This window comes from Lissotriton vulgaris, chromosome 8, assembly GCF_964263255.1.
Source record: "Lissotriton vulgaris chromosome 8, aLisVul1.2, whole genome shotgun sequence".
In the NCBI taxonomy this organism is placed as follows: Eukaryota; Metazoa; Chordata; class Amphibia; order Caudata; family Salamandridae; genus Lissotriton; species Lissotriton vulgaris.
Genome location: NC_141696.1, coordinates 807807704 through 807821528, shown reverse-complemented (window position 1 = coordinate 807821528; position 13825 = coordinate 807807704).

Genomic DNA, 13825 nt, shown 5'->3' with positions numbered 1-13825 from the left:
ACCAAAATCGCCATTTTTACAGAGTTTTGCTTACTCAAAATCTTCATTTTTGACCAATTTCAGGCACAGAAATGACTTTAAACACACTTATTTTAGTTGAAAAAGTAATAATTCACACCCAACCATCATTTAAAGTCAAAAGATTAAATGTTAAAATTTCATCAATATTGACCATTTTTTTAACGTTCGACTGGTCCGGAGTCATCGTTTTTCATCAGAAAATTGATTTTTTGGACTCTACCAAAAATGATTCAAAATTTCATTTGGATCGGGCCTCATGTTGAATAACCACTTTTTAAACCCTCACAGTGACCAAAATTGCCATTTTTACAGAGTTTTGCTTTTTCAAAATCTCCAATTTTGACCTATTTCAGGCACAGAAATGACTTTAAACACACTTATTTTAGTTGAAAAAGTAATAATTCACATTCAACCGTCATTTAAAGTCAAAAGATTACATGTTCAAATTTCATCAATATTGACCATTTTTTCAACGTTCGACTGGTCCGGAGTCATCGTTTTTCATCAGAAAATTGATTTTTTGGACTCTACCAAAAATGATTCAAAATGTCTTTTGGATCGGGTCTCATGTTGAATAACCACTTTTTAAGCCCTCAAAGTGACCAAAATTGCCATTTTTTACAGAGTTTTGCTTACTCAAAAGCTTCAATTTTGACAAATTTCAGGTACAGAAATGACTTTAAACACACTAATTTTAGTTGAAAAAGTAATATTTCACATCCAACCCTCATTTAAAGTCAAAAGATTAAATGTTAAAATTTCATCAATATTGACCATTTTTTCAACGTTCGACTGGTCCGGGGTCATCGTTTTTCATCAGAAAATTGATTGTTTTGGACTCTACCAAAAATGATTCAAAATCTCATTTGGATCGGGCCTCATGTTGAATAACCACTTTTTAAACCCTCAAAGTGACCAAAATCGTCATTTTTACAGTTTTGCCTACTCAAAATCTTCAATTTTGACCAATTTCAGGCACAGAAATGACTTTAAACACACTTATTTTAGTTGAAAAAGTAATAATTCCCACCCAACCGTCATTTAAAGTAAAAAGATTAAATGTTAAAATTTCATCAATATTGACCATTTTTTCAACGTTCGACTGGTCCGGGGTCATCGTTTTTCATCAGAAAATTGATTGTTTTGGACTCTACCAAAAATGATTCAAAATGTCATTTGGATCGGGCCTCATGTTGAATAACCACTTTTTAAACCCTCACAGTGACCAAAATTGCCATTTTTACAGACTTTTGATTACTCAAAATCTTCAATTTTTACAAATTTCAGGCACAGAAATGACTTTAAACACACTTATTTTAGTTGAAAAAGTAATAATTCACATCCAACCGTCATTTAAAGTCAAAAGATTAAATGTTAAAATTTCATCAATATTGACCATTTTTTCAACGTTCGACTGGTCCGGAGTCATCGTTTCTCATCAGAAAATTGATTTTTTGGACTCTACCAAAAATGATTCAAAATGTCATTTGGATTGGGCCTCATGTTGAATAACCACTTTTTAAACCCTCAAAGTGACCAAAATCACAATTTTTACAGAGTTTTGCTTACTCAAAATCTCCAATTTTGACTAATTTCAGGCACAGAAATGACTTTAAACACACTTATTTTAGTTGAAAAAGTAATAATTCACATCCAACCGTCATTTAAAGTCAAAAGATTAAATGTTAAAATTTCATCAATATTGACCATTATTTCAACGTTCGACTGGTCCGGAGTCATCGTTTTTCATCAGAAAATTGATTTTTTGGACTCTACCAAAAATTATTCAAAATGTCTTTTGGATCGGGTCTCATGTTGAATAACCACTTTTTAAACCCTCACAGTGACCAAAATTGCCATTTTTTACAGAGTTTTGCTTACTCAAAAGCTTCAATTTTGACCAATTTCAGGCACAGAAATGACTTTAAACACACTTATTTTAGTTGAAAAAGTAATAATTCACATCCAACCGTCATTTAAAGTCAAAAGATTAAATGTTAAAATTTCATCAATATTGACCATTTTTTCAACGTTCGACTGGTCCGGAGTCATCGTTTTTCATCAGAAAATTGATTTTTTGGACTCTACCAAAAATGATTCAAAATGTCTTTTGGATCGGGTCTCATGTTGAATAACCACTTTTTAAGCCCTCACAGTGACCAAAATTGCCATTTTTTACAAAGTTTTGCTTACTCAAAAGCTTCAATTTTGACCAATGTTTCAGGCACAGAAATGACTTTAAACACACTTATTTTAGTTGAAAAAGTAATAATTCACATCCAACCGTCATTTAAAGTCAAAAGATTAAATTTTAAAATTTCATCAATATTGACCATTTTTTCAACGTTCGACTGGTCCGGGGTCATCGTTTTTCATCAGAAAATAGATTTTTTGGACTCTACCAAAAATGATTTAAAATGTCATTTGGATTGGGACTAATGTTGAATAACCACTTTTTAAACCCTCAAAGTGACCAAAATCACCATTTTTACAGAGTTTTGCTTACTCAAAATCTTCACTTTTTACCAATTTCAGGCACAGAAATGACTTTAAACACACTTATTTTAGTTGAAAAAGTAATAATTCACATCCAACCGTCATTTAAAGTCAAAAGATTAAATGTGAAAATTTCATCAATATTGACCATTTTTTCAACGTTCGACTGGTCCGGAGTCATCTTTTTTCATCAGAAAATTGATTTTTTGGACTCTACCAAAAATTATTCAAAATGTCATTTGGATTGGGCCTCATGTTGAATAACCACTTTTTAAACCCTCAAAGTGACCAAAATCGCCATTTTTACAGAGTTTTGCTTACTCAAAATCTTCAATTTTGACCAATTTCAGGCACAGAAATGACTTTAAACACACTTATTTTAGTTGAAAAAGTAATAATTCACACCCAACCGTCATTTAAAGTCAAAAGATTAAATGTTAAAATTTCATCAATATTGACCATTTTTTTAACGTTCGACTGGTCCGGAGTCATCGTTTTTCATCAGAAAATTGATTTTTTGGACTCTACCAAAAATGATTCCAAATTTCATTTGGATCGGGCCTCATGTTGAATAACCACTTTTTAAACCCTCACAGTGAACAAAATTGCCATTTTTACAGAGTTTTGCTTTTTCAAAATCTCCAATTTTGACCTATTTCAGGCACAGAAATGACTTTAAACACACTTATTTTAGTTGAAAAAGTAATAATTCACATTCAACCGTCATTTAAAGTCAAAAGATTACATGTTAAAATTTCATCAATATTGACCATTTTTTCAACGTTCGAATGGTCCGGAGTCATCGTTTTTCATCAGAAAATTAATTTTTTGGACTCTACCAAAAATGATTCCAAATGTCTTTTGGATCGGGTCTCATGTTGAATAACCACTTTTTAAACCCTCACAGTGACCAAAATTGCCATTTTTTACAGAGTTTTGCTTACTCAAAAGCTTCAATTTTGACAAATTTCAGGTACAGAAATGACTTTAAACACACTAATTTTAGTTGAAAAAGTAATATTTCACATCCAACCCTCATTTAAAGTCAAAAGATTAAATGTTAAAATTTCATCAATATTGACCATTTTTTCAACGTTCGACTGGTCCGGGGTCATCGTTTTTCATCAGAAAATTGATTGTTTTGGACTCTACCAAAAATGATTCAAAATCTCATTTGGATCGGGCCTCATGTTGAATAACCACTTTTTAAACCCTCAAAGTGACCAAAATCGTCATTTTTACAGTTTTGCCTACTCAAAATCTTCAATTTTGACCAATTTCAGGCACAGAAATGACTTTAAACACACTTATTTTAGTTGAAAAAGTAATAATTCCCACCCAACCGTCATTTAAAGTAAAAAGATTAAATGTTAAAATTTCATCAATATTGACCATTTTTTCAACGTACGACTGGTCCGGGGTCATCGTTTTTCATCAGAAAATTGATTGTTTTGGACTCTACCAAAAATGATTCAAAATGTCATTTGGATCGGGCCTCATGTTGAATAACTACTTTTTAAACCCTCACAGTGACCAAAATTGCCATTTTTACAGACTTTTGATTACTCAAAATCTTCAATTTTTACAAATTTCAGGCACAGAAATGACTTTAAACACACTTATTTTAGTTGAAAAAGTAATAATTCACATCCAACCGTCATTTAAAGTCAAAAGATTAAATGTTAAAATTTCATCAATATTGACCATTTTTTCAACGTTCGACTGGTCCGGAGTCATCGTTTTTCATCAGAAAATTGATTTTTTGGACTCTACCAAAAATGATTCAAAATGTCATTTGGATTGGGCCTCATGTTGAATAACCACTTTTTAAACCCTCAAAGTGACCAAAATCACAATTTTTACAGAGTTTTGCTTACTCAAAATCTCCAATTTTGACTAATTTCAGGCACAGAAATGACTTTAAACACACTTATTTTAGTTGAAAAAGTAATAATTCACATCCAACCGTCATTTAAAGTCAAAAGATTAAATGTTAAAATTTCATCAATATTGACCATTATTTCAACGTTCGACTGGTCCGGAGTCATCGTTTTTCATCAGAAAATTGATTTTTTGGACTCTACCAAAAATTATTCAAAATGTCTTTTGGATCGGGTCTCATGTTGAATAACCACTTTTTAAACCCTCACAGTGACCAAAATTGCCATTTTTTACAGAGTTTTGCTTACTCAAAAGCTTCAATTTTGACCAATTTCAGGCACAGAAATGACTTTAAACACACTTATTTTAGTTGAAAAAGTAATAATTCACATCCAACCGTCATTTAAAGTCAAAAGATTAAATGTTAAAATTTCATCAATATTGACCATTTTTTCAACGTTCGACTGGTCCGGAGTCATCGTTTTTCATCAGAAAATTGATTTTTTGGACTCTACCAAAAATGATTCAAAATGTCTTTTGGATCGGGTCTCATGTTGAATAACCACTTTTTAAGCCCTCACAGTGACCAAAATTGCCATTTTTTACAAAGTTTTGCTTACTCAAAAGCTTCAATTTTGACCAATGTTTCAGGCACAGAAATGACTTTAAACACACTTATTTTAGTTGAAAAAGTAATAATTCACATCCAACCGTCATTTAAAGTCAAAAGATTAAATTTTAAAATTTCATCAATATTGACCATTTTTTCAACGTTCGACTGGTCCGGGGTCATCGTTTTTCATCAGAAAATAGATTTTTTGGACTCTACCAAAAATGATTTAAAATGTCATTTGGATTGGGACTAATGTTGAATAACCACTTTTTAAACCCTCAAAGTGACCAAAATCACCATTTTTACAGAGTTTTGCTTACTCAAAATCTTCACTTTTTACCAATTTCAGGCACAGAAATGAATTAAACACACTTATTTTAGTTGAAAAAGTAATAATTCACATCCAACCGTCATTTAAAGTCAAAAGATTAAATGTGAAAATTTCATCAATATTGACCATTTTTTCAACGTTCGACTGGTCCGGAGTCATCTTTTTTCATCAGAAAATTGATTTTTTGGACTCTACCAAAAATTATTCAAAATGTCATTTGGATTGGGCCTCATGTTGAATAACCACTTTTTAAACCCTCAAAGTGACCAAAATCGCCATTTTTACAGAGTTTTGCTTACTCAAAATCTTCAATTTTGACCAATTTCAGGCACAAAAATGACTTTAAACACACTTATTTTAGTTGAAAAAGTAATAATTCACACCCAACCCTCATTTAAAGTCAAAAGATTAAATGTTAAAATTTCATCAATATTGACCATTTTTTTAACGTTCGACTGGTCCGGAGTCATCGTTTTTCATCAGAAAATTGATTTTTTGGACTCTACCAAAAATGATTCAAAATTTCATTTGGATCGGGCCTCATGTTGAATAACCACTTTTTAAACCCTCACAGTGACCAAAATTGCCATTTTTACAGAGTTTTGCTTTTTCAAAATCTCCAATTTTGACCTATTTCAGGCACAGAAATGACTTTAAACACACTTATTTTAGTTGAAAAAGTAATAATTCACATTCAACCGTCATTTAAAGTCAAAAGATTACATGTTAAAATTTCATCAATATTGACCATTTTTTCAACGTTCGACTGGTCCGGAGTCATCGTTTTTCATCAGAAAATTGATTTTTTGGACTCTACCAAAAATGATTCCAAATGTCTTTTGGATCGGGTCTCATGTTGAATAACCACTTTTTAAACCCTCACAGTGACCAAAATTGCCATTTTTTACAGAGTTTTGCTTACTCAAAAGCTTCAATTTTGACAAATTCCAGGTACAGAAATGACTTTAAACACACTAATTTTAGTTGAAAAAGTAATATTTCACATCCAACCCTCATTTAAAGTCAAAAGATTACATGTTAAAATTTCATCAATATTGACCATTTTTTCAACGTTCGACTGGTCCGGGGTCATCGTTTTTCATCAGAAAATTGATTGTTTTGGACTCTACCAAAAATGATTCAAAATCTCATTTGGATCGGGCCTCATGTTGAATAACCACTTTTTAAACCCTCAAAGTGACCAAAATCGTAATTTTTACAGTTTTGCCTACTCAAAATCTTCAATTTTGACCAATTTCAGGCACAGAAATGACTTTAAACACACTTATTTTAGTTGAAAAAGTAATAATTCCCACCCAACCGTCATTTAAAGTAAAAAGATTAAATGTTATAATTTCATCAATATTGACCATTTTTTCAACGTTCGACTGGTCCGGAGTCATCGTTTTTCATCAGAAAATTGATTTTTTGGACTCTACCAAAAATGATTCAAAATGTCTTTTGGATCGGGTCTCATGTTGAATAACCACTTTTTAAGCCCTCACAGTGACCAAAATTGTCATTTTTTATAGAGTTTTGCTTACTCAAAAGCTTCAATTTTGACCAATGTTTCAGGCACAGGAATGACTTTAAACACACTTATTTTAGTTGAAAAAGTATTAATTCACATCCAACCATCATTTAAAGTCAAAAGATTAAATGTTAAAATTTCATCAATATTGACCATTTTTTCAACGTTCGACTGGTCCGGGGTCATCGTTTTTCATCAGAAAATTGATTGTTTTGGACTCTACCAAAAATGATTCAAAATGTCATTTGGATCGGGCCTCATGTTGAATAACCACTTTTTAAACCCTCACAGTGACCAAAATTGCCATTTTTACAGACTTTTGATTACTCAAAATCTTCAATTTTTACAAATTTCAGGCACAGAAATGACTTTAAACACACTTATTTTAGTTGAAAAAGTAATAATTCACATCCAACCGTCATTTAAAGTCAAAAGATTAAATGTTAAAATTTCATCAATATTGACCATTTTTTCAACGTTCGACTGGTCCGGAGTCATCGTTTTTCATCAGAAAATTGATTTTTTGGACTCTACCAAAAATGATTCAAAATGTCTTTTGGATCGGGTCTCATGTTGAATAACCACTTTTTAAGCCCTCACAGTGACCAAAATTGCCATTTTTTACAGAGTTTTGCTTACTCAAAAGCTTCAATTTTGACCAATGTTTCAGGCACAGGAATGACTTTAAACACACTTATTTTAGTTGAAAAAGTATTAATTCACATCCAACCATCATTTAAAGTCAAAAGATTAAATGTTAAAATTTCATCAATATTGACCATTTTTTCAACGTTCGACTGGTCCGGGGTCATCGTTTTTCATCAGAAAATTGATTTTTTGGACTCTACCAAAAATGATTCAAAATGTCATTTGGATCGGGCCTCATGTTGAATAACCACTTTTTAAACCCTCACAGTGACCAAAATCGCCATTCTTACAGAGTTTTGCTTACTCAAAATCTTCAATTTTGACAAATTTCAGGCACAGAAATGACTTTAAACACACTTATTTTAGTTGAAAAAGTAATACTTCACATCCAACCATCATTTAAAGTCAAAAGATTAAATGTTAAAATTTCATCAATATTGACCAATTTTTTCAACGTTCGACTGGTCCGGGGTCATTGTTTTTCATCAGAAAATTGATTTTTTGGACTCTACCAAAAATGATTCAAAATGTCATTTGGATCGGGCCTCATGTTGAATAACCACTTTTTAAACCCTCACAGTGACCAAAATCGCCATTCTTACAGAGTTTTGCTTACTCAAAATCTTCAATTTTGACCAATTTCAGGCACAGAAATGACTTTAAACACACTTATTTTAGTTGAAAAAATAATAATTCACATCCAACCGTCATTTAAAGTCAAATGATTAAATGTGAAAATTTCATCAATATTGACCATTTTTTCAACGTTCGACTGGTCCGGAGTCATCTTTTTTCATCAGAAAATTGATTTTTTGGACTCTACCAAAAATTATTCAAAATGTCATTTGGATTGGGCCTCATGTTGAATAACCACTTTTTAAACCCTCAAAGTGACCAAAATCGCCATTTTTACAGAGTTTTGCTTTTTCAAAATCTCCAATTTTGACCTATTTCAGGCACAGAAATGACTTTAAACACACTTATTTTAGTTGAAAAAGTAATAATTCACATTCAACCGTCATTTAAAGTCAAAAGATTACATGTTAAAATTTCATCAATATTGACCATTTTTTCAACGTTCGACTGGTCCGGAGTCATCGTTTTTCATCAGAAAATTGATTTTTTGGACTCTACCAAAAATGATTCCAAATGTCTTTTGGATCGGGTCTCATGTTGAATAACCACTTTTTAAACCCTCACAGTGACCAAAATTGCCATTTTTTACAGAGTTTTGCTTACTCAAAAGCTTCAATTTTGACAAATTTCAGGTACAGAAATGACTTTAAACACACTAATTTTAGTTGAAAAAGTAATATTTCACATCCAACCCTCATTTAAAGTCAAAAGATTAAATGTTAAAATTTCATCAATATTGACCATTTTTTCAACGTTCGACTGGTCCGGGGTCATCGTTTTTCATCAGAAAATTGATTGTTTTGGACTCTACCAAAAATGATTCAAAATCTCATTTGGATCGGGCCTCATGTTGAATAACCACTTTTTAAACCCTCAAAGTGACCAAAATCGTAATTTTTACAGTTTTGCCTACTCAAAATCTTCAATTTTGACCAATTTCAGGGACAGAAATGACTTTAAACACACTTATTTTAGTTGAAAAAGTAATAATTCCCACCCAACCGTCATTTAAAGTAAAAAGATTAAATGTTAAAATTTCATCAATATTGACCATTTTTTCAACGTTCGACTGGTCCGGAGTCATCGTTTTTCATCAGAAAATTGATTTTTTGGACTCTACCAAAAATGATTCAAAATGTCTTTTGGATCGGGTCTCATGTTGAATAACCACTTTTTAAGCCCTCACAGTGACCAAAATTGCCATTTTTTACAGAGTTTTGCTTACTCAAAAGCTTCAATTTTGACCAATGTTTCAGGCACAGGAATGACTTTAAACACACTTATTTTAGTTGAAAAAGTATTAATTCACATCCAACCATCATTTAAAGTCAAAAGATTAAATGTTAAAATTTCATCAATATTGACCATTTTTTCAACGTTCGACTGGTCCGGGGTCATCGTTTTTCATCAGAAAATTGATTGTTTTGGACTCTACCAAAAATGATTCAAAATGTCATTTGGATCGGGCCTCATGTTGAATAACCACTTTTTAAACCCTCACAGTGACCAAAATTGCCATTTTTACAGACTTTTGATTACTCAAAATCTTCAATTTTTACAAATTTCAGGCACAGAAATGACTTTAAACACACTTATTTTAGTTGAAAAAGTAATAATTCACATCCAACCGTCATTTAAAGTCAAAAGATTAAATGTTAAAATTTCATCAATATTGACCATTTTTTCAACGTTCGACTGGTCCGGAGTCATCGTTTTTCATCAGAAAATTGATTTTTTGGACTCTACCAAAAATGATTCAAAATGTCTTTTGGATCGGGTCTCATGTTGAATAACCACTTTTTAAGCCCTCACAGTGACCAAAATTGCCATTTTTTACAGAGTTTTGCTTACTCAAAAGCTTCAATTTTGACCAATGTTTCAGGCACAGGAATGACTTTAAACACACTTATTTTAGTTGAAAAAGTATTAATTCACATCCAACCATCATTTAAAGTCAAAAGATTAAATGTTAAAATTTCATCAATATTGACCATTTTTTCAACGTTCGACTGGTCCGGGGTCATCGTTTTTCATCAGAAAATTGATTTTTTGGACTCTACCAAAAATGATTCAAAATGTCATTTGGATCGGGCCTCATGTTGAATAACCACTTTTTAAACCCTCACAGTGACCAAAATCGCCATTCTTACAGAGTTTTGCTTACTCAAAATCTTCAATTTTGACAAATTTCAGGCACAGAAATGACTTTAAACACACTTATTTTAGTTGAAAAAGTAATAATTCACATCCAACCATCATTTAAAGTCAAAAGATTAAATGTTAAAATTTCATTAATATTGACCAATTTTTTCAACGTTCGACTGGTCCGGGGTCATCGTTTTTCATCAGAAAATTGATTTTTTGGACTCTACCAAAAATGATTCAAAATCTCATTTGGATCGGGCCTCATGTTGAATAACCACTTTTTAAACCCTCACAGTGACCAAAATCGCCATTCTTACAGAGTTTTGCTTACTCAAAATCTTCAATTTTGACCAATTTCAGGCACAGAAATGACTTTAAACACACTTATTTTAGTTGAAAAAATAATAATTCACATCCAACCGACATTTAAAGTCAAAAGATTAAATGTTAAAATTTCATCAATATTGACGATTTTTGGAACGTTCGACTGGTCTGGGGTCATCGTTTTTCATCAGAAAATTGATTTTTTGGACTCTACCAAAAATGATTCAAAATCTCATTTGGATCGGGCCTCATGTTGAATACCCACTTTTTAAACCCTCACAGTGACCAAAATTGCCATTTTTACAGAGTTTTGTTTAATCAAAATCTTCAATTTTGACCAATCTCAGGCACAGAAATGACTTTAAACACACTTATTTTAGTTGAAAAAGTAATAATTCACATCCAACCGTCATTTAAAGTCAAAAGATTAAATGTTGAAATGTCATCAATACTGACCATTTTTGGAACGTTCGACTGGTCCAGGGTCATCGTTTTTCATCAGAAAAGTGATTTTTTGGACTCTACCAAAAATTATTCAAAATTTCATTTGGATCGGGCCTCATGTTGAATACCCACTTTTTAAACCCTCACAGTGACCAAAATTGCCATTTTTACAGAGTTTTGCTTAATCAAAATCTTCAATTTTGACCAATCTCAGGCACAGAAATGACTTTAAACACACTTATTTTAGTTGAAAAAATAATAATTCACATCCAACCGTCATTTAAAGTCAAAAGATTAAATGTGAAAATTTCACCAATATTGACCATTTTTTCAACGTTCGACTGGTCCGGAGTCATCTTTTTTCATCAGAAAATTGATTTTTTGGACTCTACCAAAAATTATTCAAAATGTCATTTGGATTGGGCCTCATGTTGAATAACCACTTTTTAAACCCTCAAAGTGACCAAAATCGCCATTTTTACAGAGTTTTGCTTTTTCAAAATCTCCAATTTTGACCTATTTCAGGCACAGAAATGACTTTAAACACACTTATTTTAGTTGAAAAAGTAATAATTCACATTCAACCGTCATTTAAAGTCAAAAGATTACATGTTAAAATTTCATCAATATTGACCATTTTTTCAACGTTCGACTGGTCCGGAGTCATCGTTTTTCATCAGAAAATTGATTTTTTGGACTCTACCAAAAATGATTCCAAATGTCTTTTGGATCGGGTCTCATGTTGAATAACCACTTTTTAAACCCTCACAGTGACCAAAAGTGCCATTTTTTACAGAGTTTTGCTTACTCAAAAGCTTCAATTTTGACAAATTTCAGGTACAGAAATGACTTTAAACACACTAATTTTAGTTGAAAAAGTAATATTTCACATCCAACCCTCATTTAAAGTCAAAAGATTAAATGTTAAAATTTCATCAATATTGACCATTTTTTCAACGTTCGACTGGTCCGGGGTCATCGTTTTTCATCAGAAAATTGATTGTTTTGGACTCTACCAAAAATGATTCAAAATCTCATTTGGATCGGGCCTCATGTTGAATAACCACTTTTTAAACCCTCAAAGTGACCAAAATCGTAATTTTTACAGTTTTGCCTACTCAAAATCTTCAATTTTGACCAATTTCAGGCACAGAAATGACTTTAAACACACTTATTCTAGTTGAAAAAGTAATAATTCCCACCCAACCGTCATTTAAAGTAAAAAGATTAAATGTTAAAATTTCATCAATATTGACCATTTTTTCAACGTTCGACTGGTCCGGAGTCATCGTTTTTCATCAGAAAATTGATTTTTTGGACTCTACCAAAAATGATTCAAAATGTCTTTTGGATCGGGTCTCATGTTGAATAACCACTTTTTAAGCCCTCACAGTGACCAAAATTGCCATTTTTTACAGAGTTTTGCTTACTCAAAAGCTTCAATTTTGACCAATGTTTCAGGCACAGGAATGACTTTAAACACACTTATTTTAGTTGAAAAAGTATTAATTCACATCCAACCATCATTTAAAGTCAAAAGATTAAATGTTAAAATTTCATCAATATTGACCATTTTTTCAACGTTCGACTGGTCCGGGGTCATCGTTTTTCATCAGAAAATTGATTGTTTTGGACTCTACCAAAAATGATTCAAAATGTCATTTGGATCGGGCCTCATGTTGAATAACCACTTTTTAAACCCTCACAGTGACCAAAATTGCCATTTTTACAGACTTTTGATTACTCAAAATCTTCAATTTTTACAAATTTCAGGCACAGAAATGACTTTAAACACACTTATTTTAGTTGAAAAAGTAATAATTCACATCCAACCGTCATTTAAAGTCAAAAGATTAAATGTTAAAATTTCATCAATATTGACCATTTTTTCAACGTTCGACTGGTCCGGAGTCATCGTTTTTCATCAGAAAATTGATTTTTTGGACTCTACCAAAAATGATTCAAAATGTCTTTTGGATCGGGTCTCATGTTGAATAACCACTTTTTAAGCCCTCACAGTGACCAAAATTGCCATTTTTTACAGAGTTTTGCTTACTCAAAAGCTTCAATTTTGACCAATGTTTCAGGCACAGGAATGACTTTAAACACACTTATTTTAGTTGAAAAAGTATTAATTCACATCCAACCATCATTTAAAGTCAAAAGATTAAATGTTAAAATTTCATCAATATTGACCATTTTTTCAACGTTCGACTGGTCCGGGGTCATCGTTTTTCATCAGAAAATTGATTTTTTGGACTCTACCAAAAATGATTCAAAATGTCATTTGGATCGGGCCTCATGTTGAATAACCACTTTTTAAACCCTCACAGTGACCAAAATCGCCATTCTTACAGAGTTTTGCTTACTCAAAATCTTCAATTTTGACAAATTTCAGGCACAGAAATGACTTTAAACACACTTATTTTAGTTGAAAAAGTAATAATTCACATCCAACCATCATTTAAAGTAAAAAGATTAAATGTTAAAATTTCATCAATATTGACCAATTTTTTCAACGTTCGACTGGTCCGGGGTCATCGTTTTTCATCAGAAAATTGATTTTTTGGACTCTACCAAAAATGATTCAAAATGTCATTTGGATCGGGCCTCATGTTGAATAACCACTTTTTAAACCCTCACAGTGACCAAAATCGCCATTCTTACAGAGTTTTGCTTACTCAAAATCTTCAATTTTGACCAATTTCAGGCACAGAAATGACTTTAAACACACTTATTTTAGTTGAAAAAATAA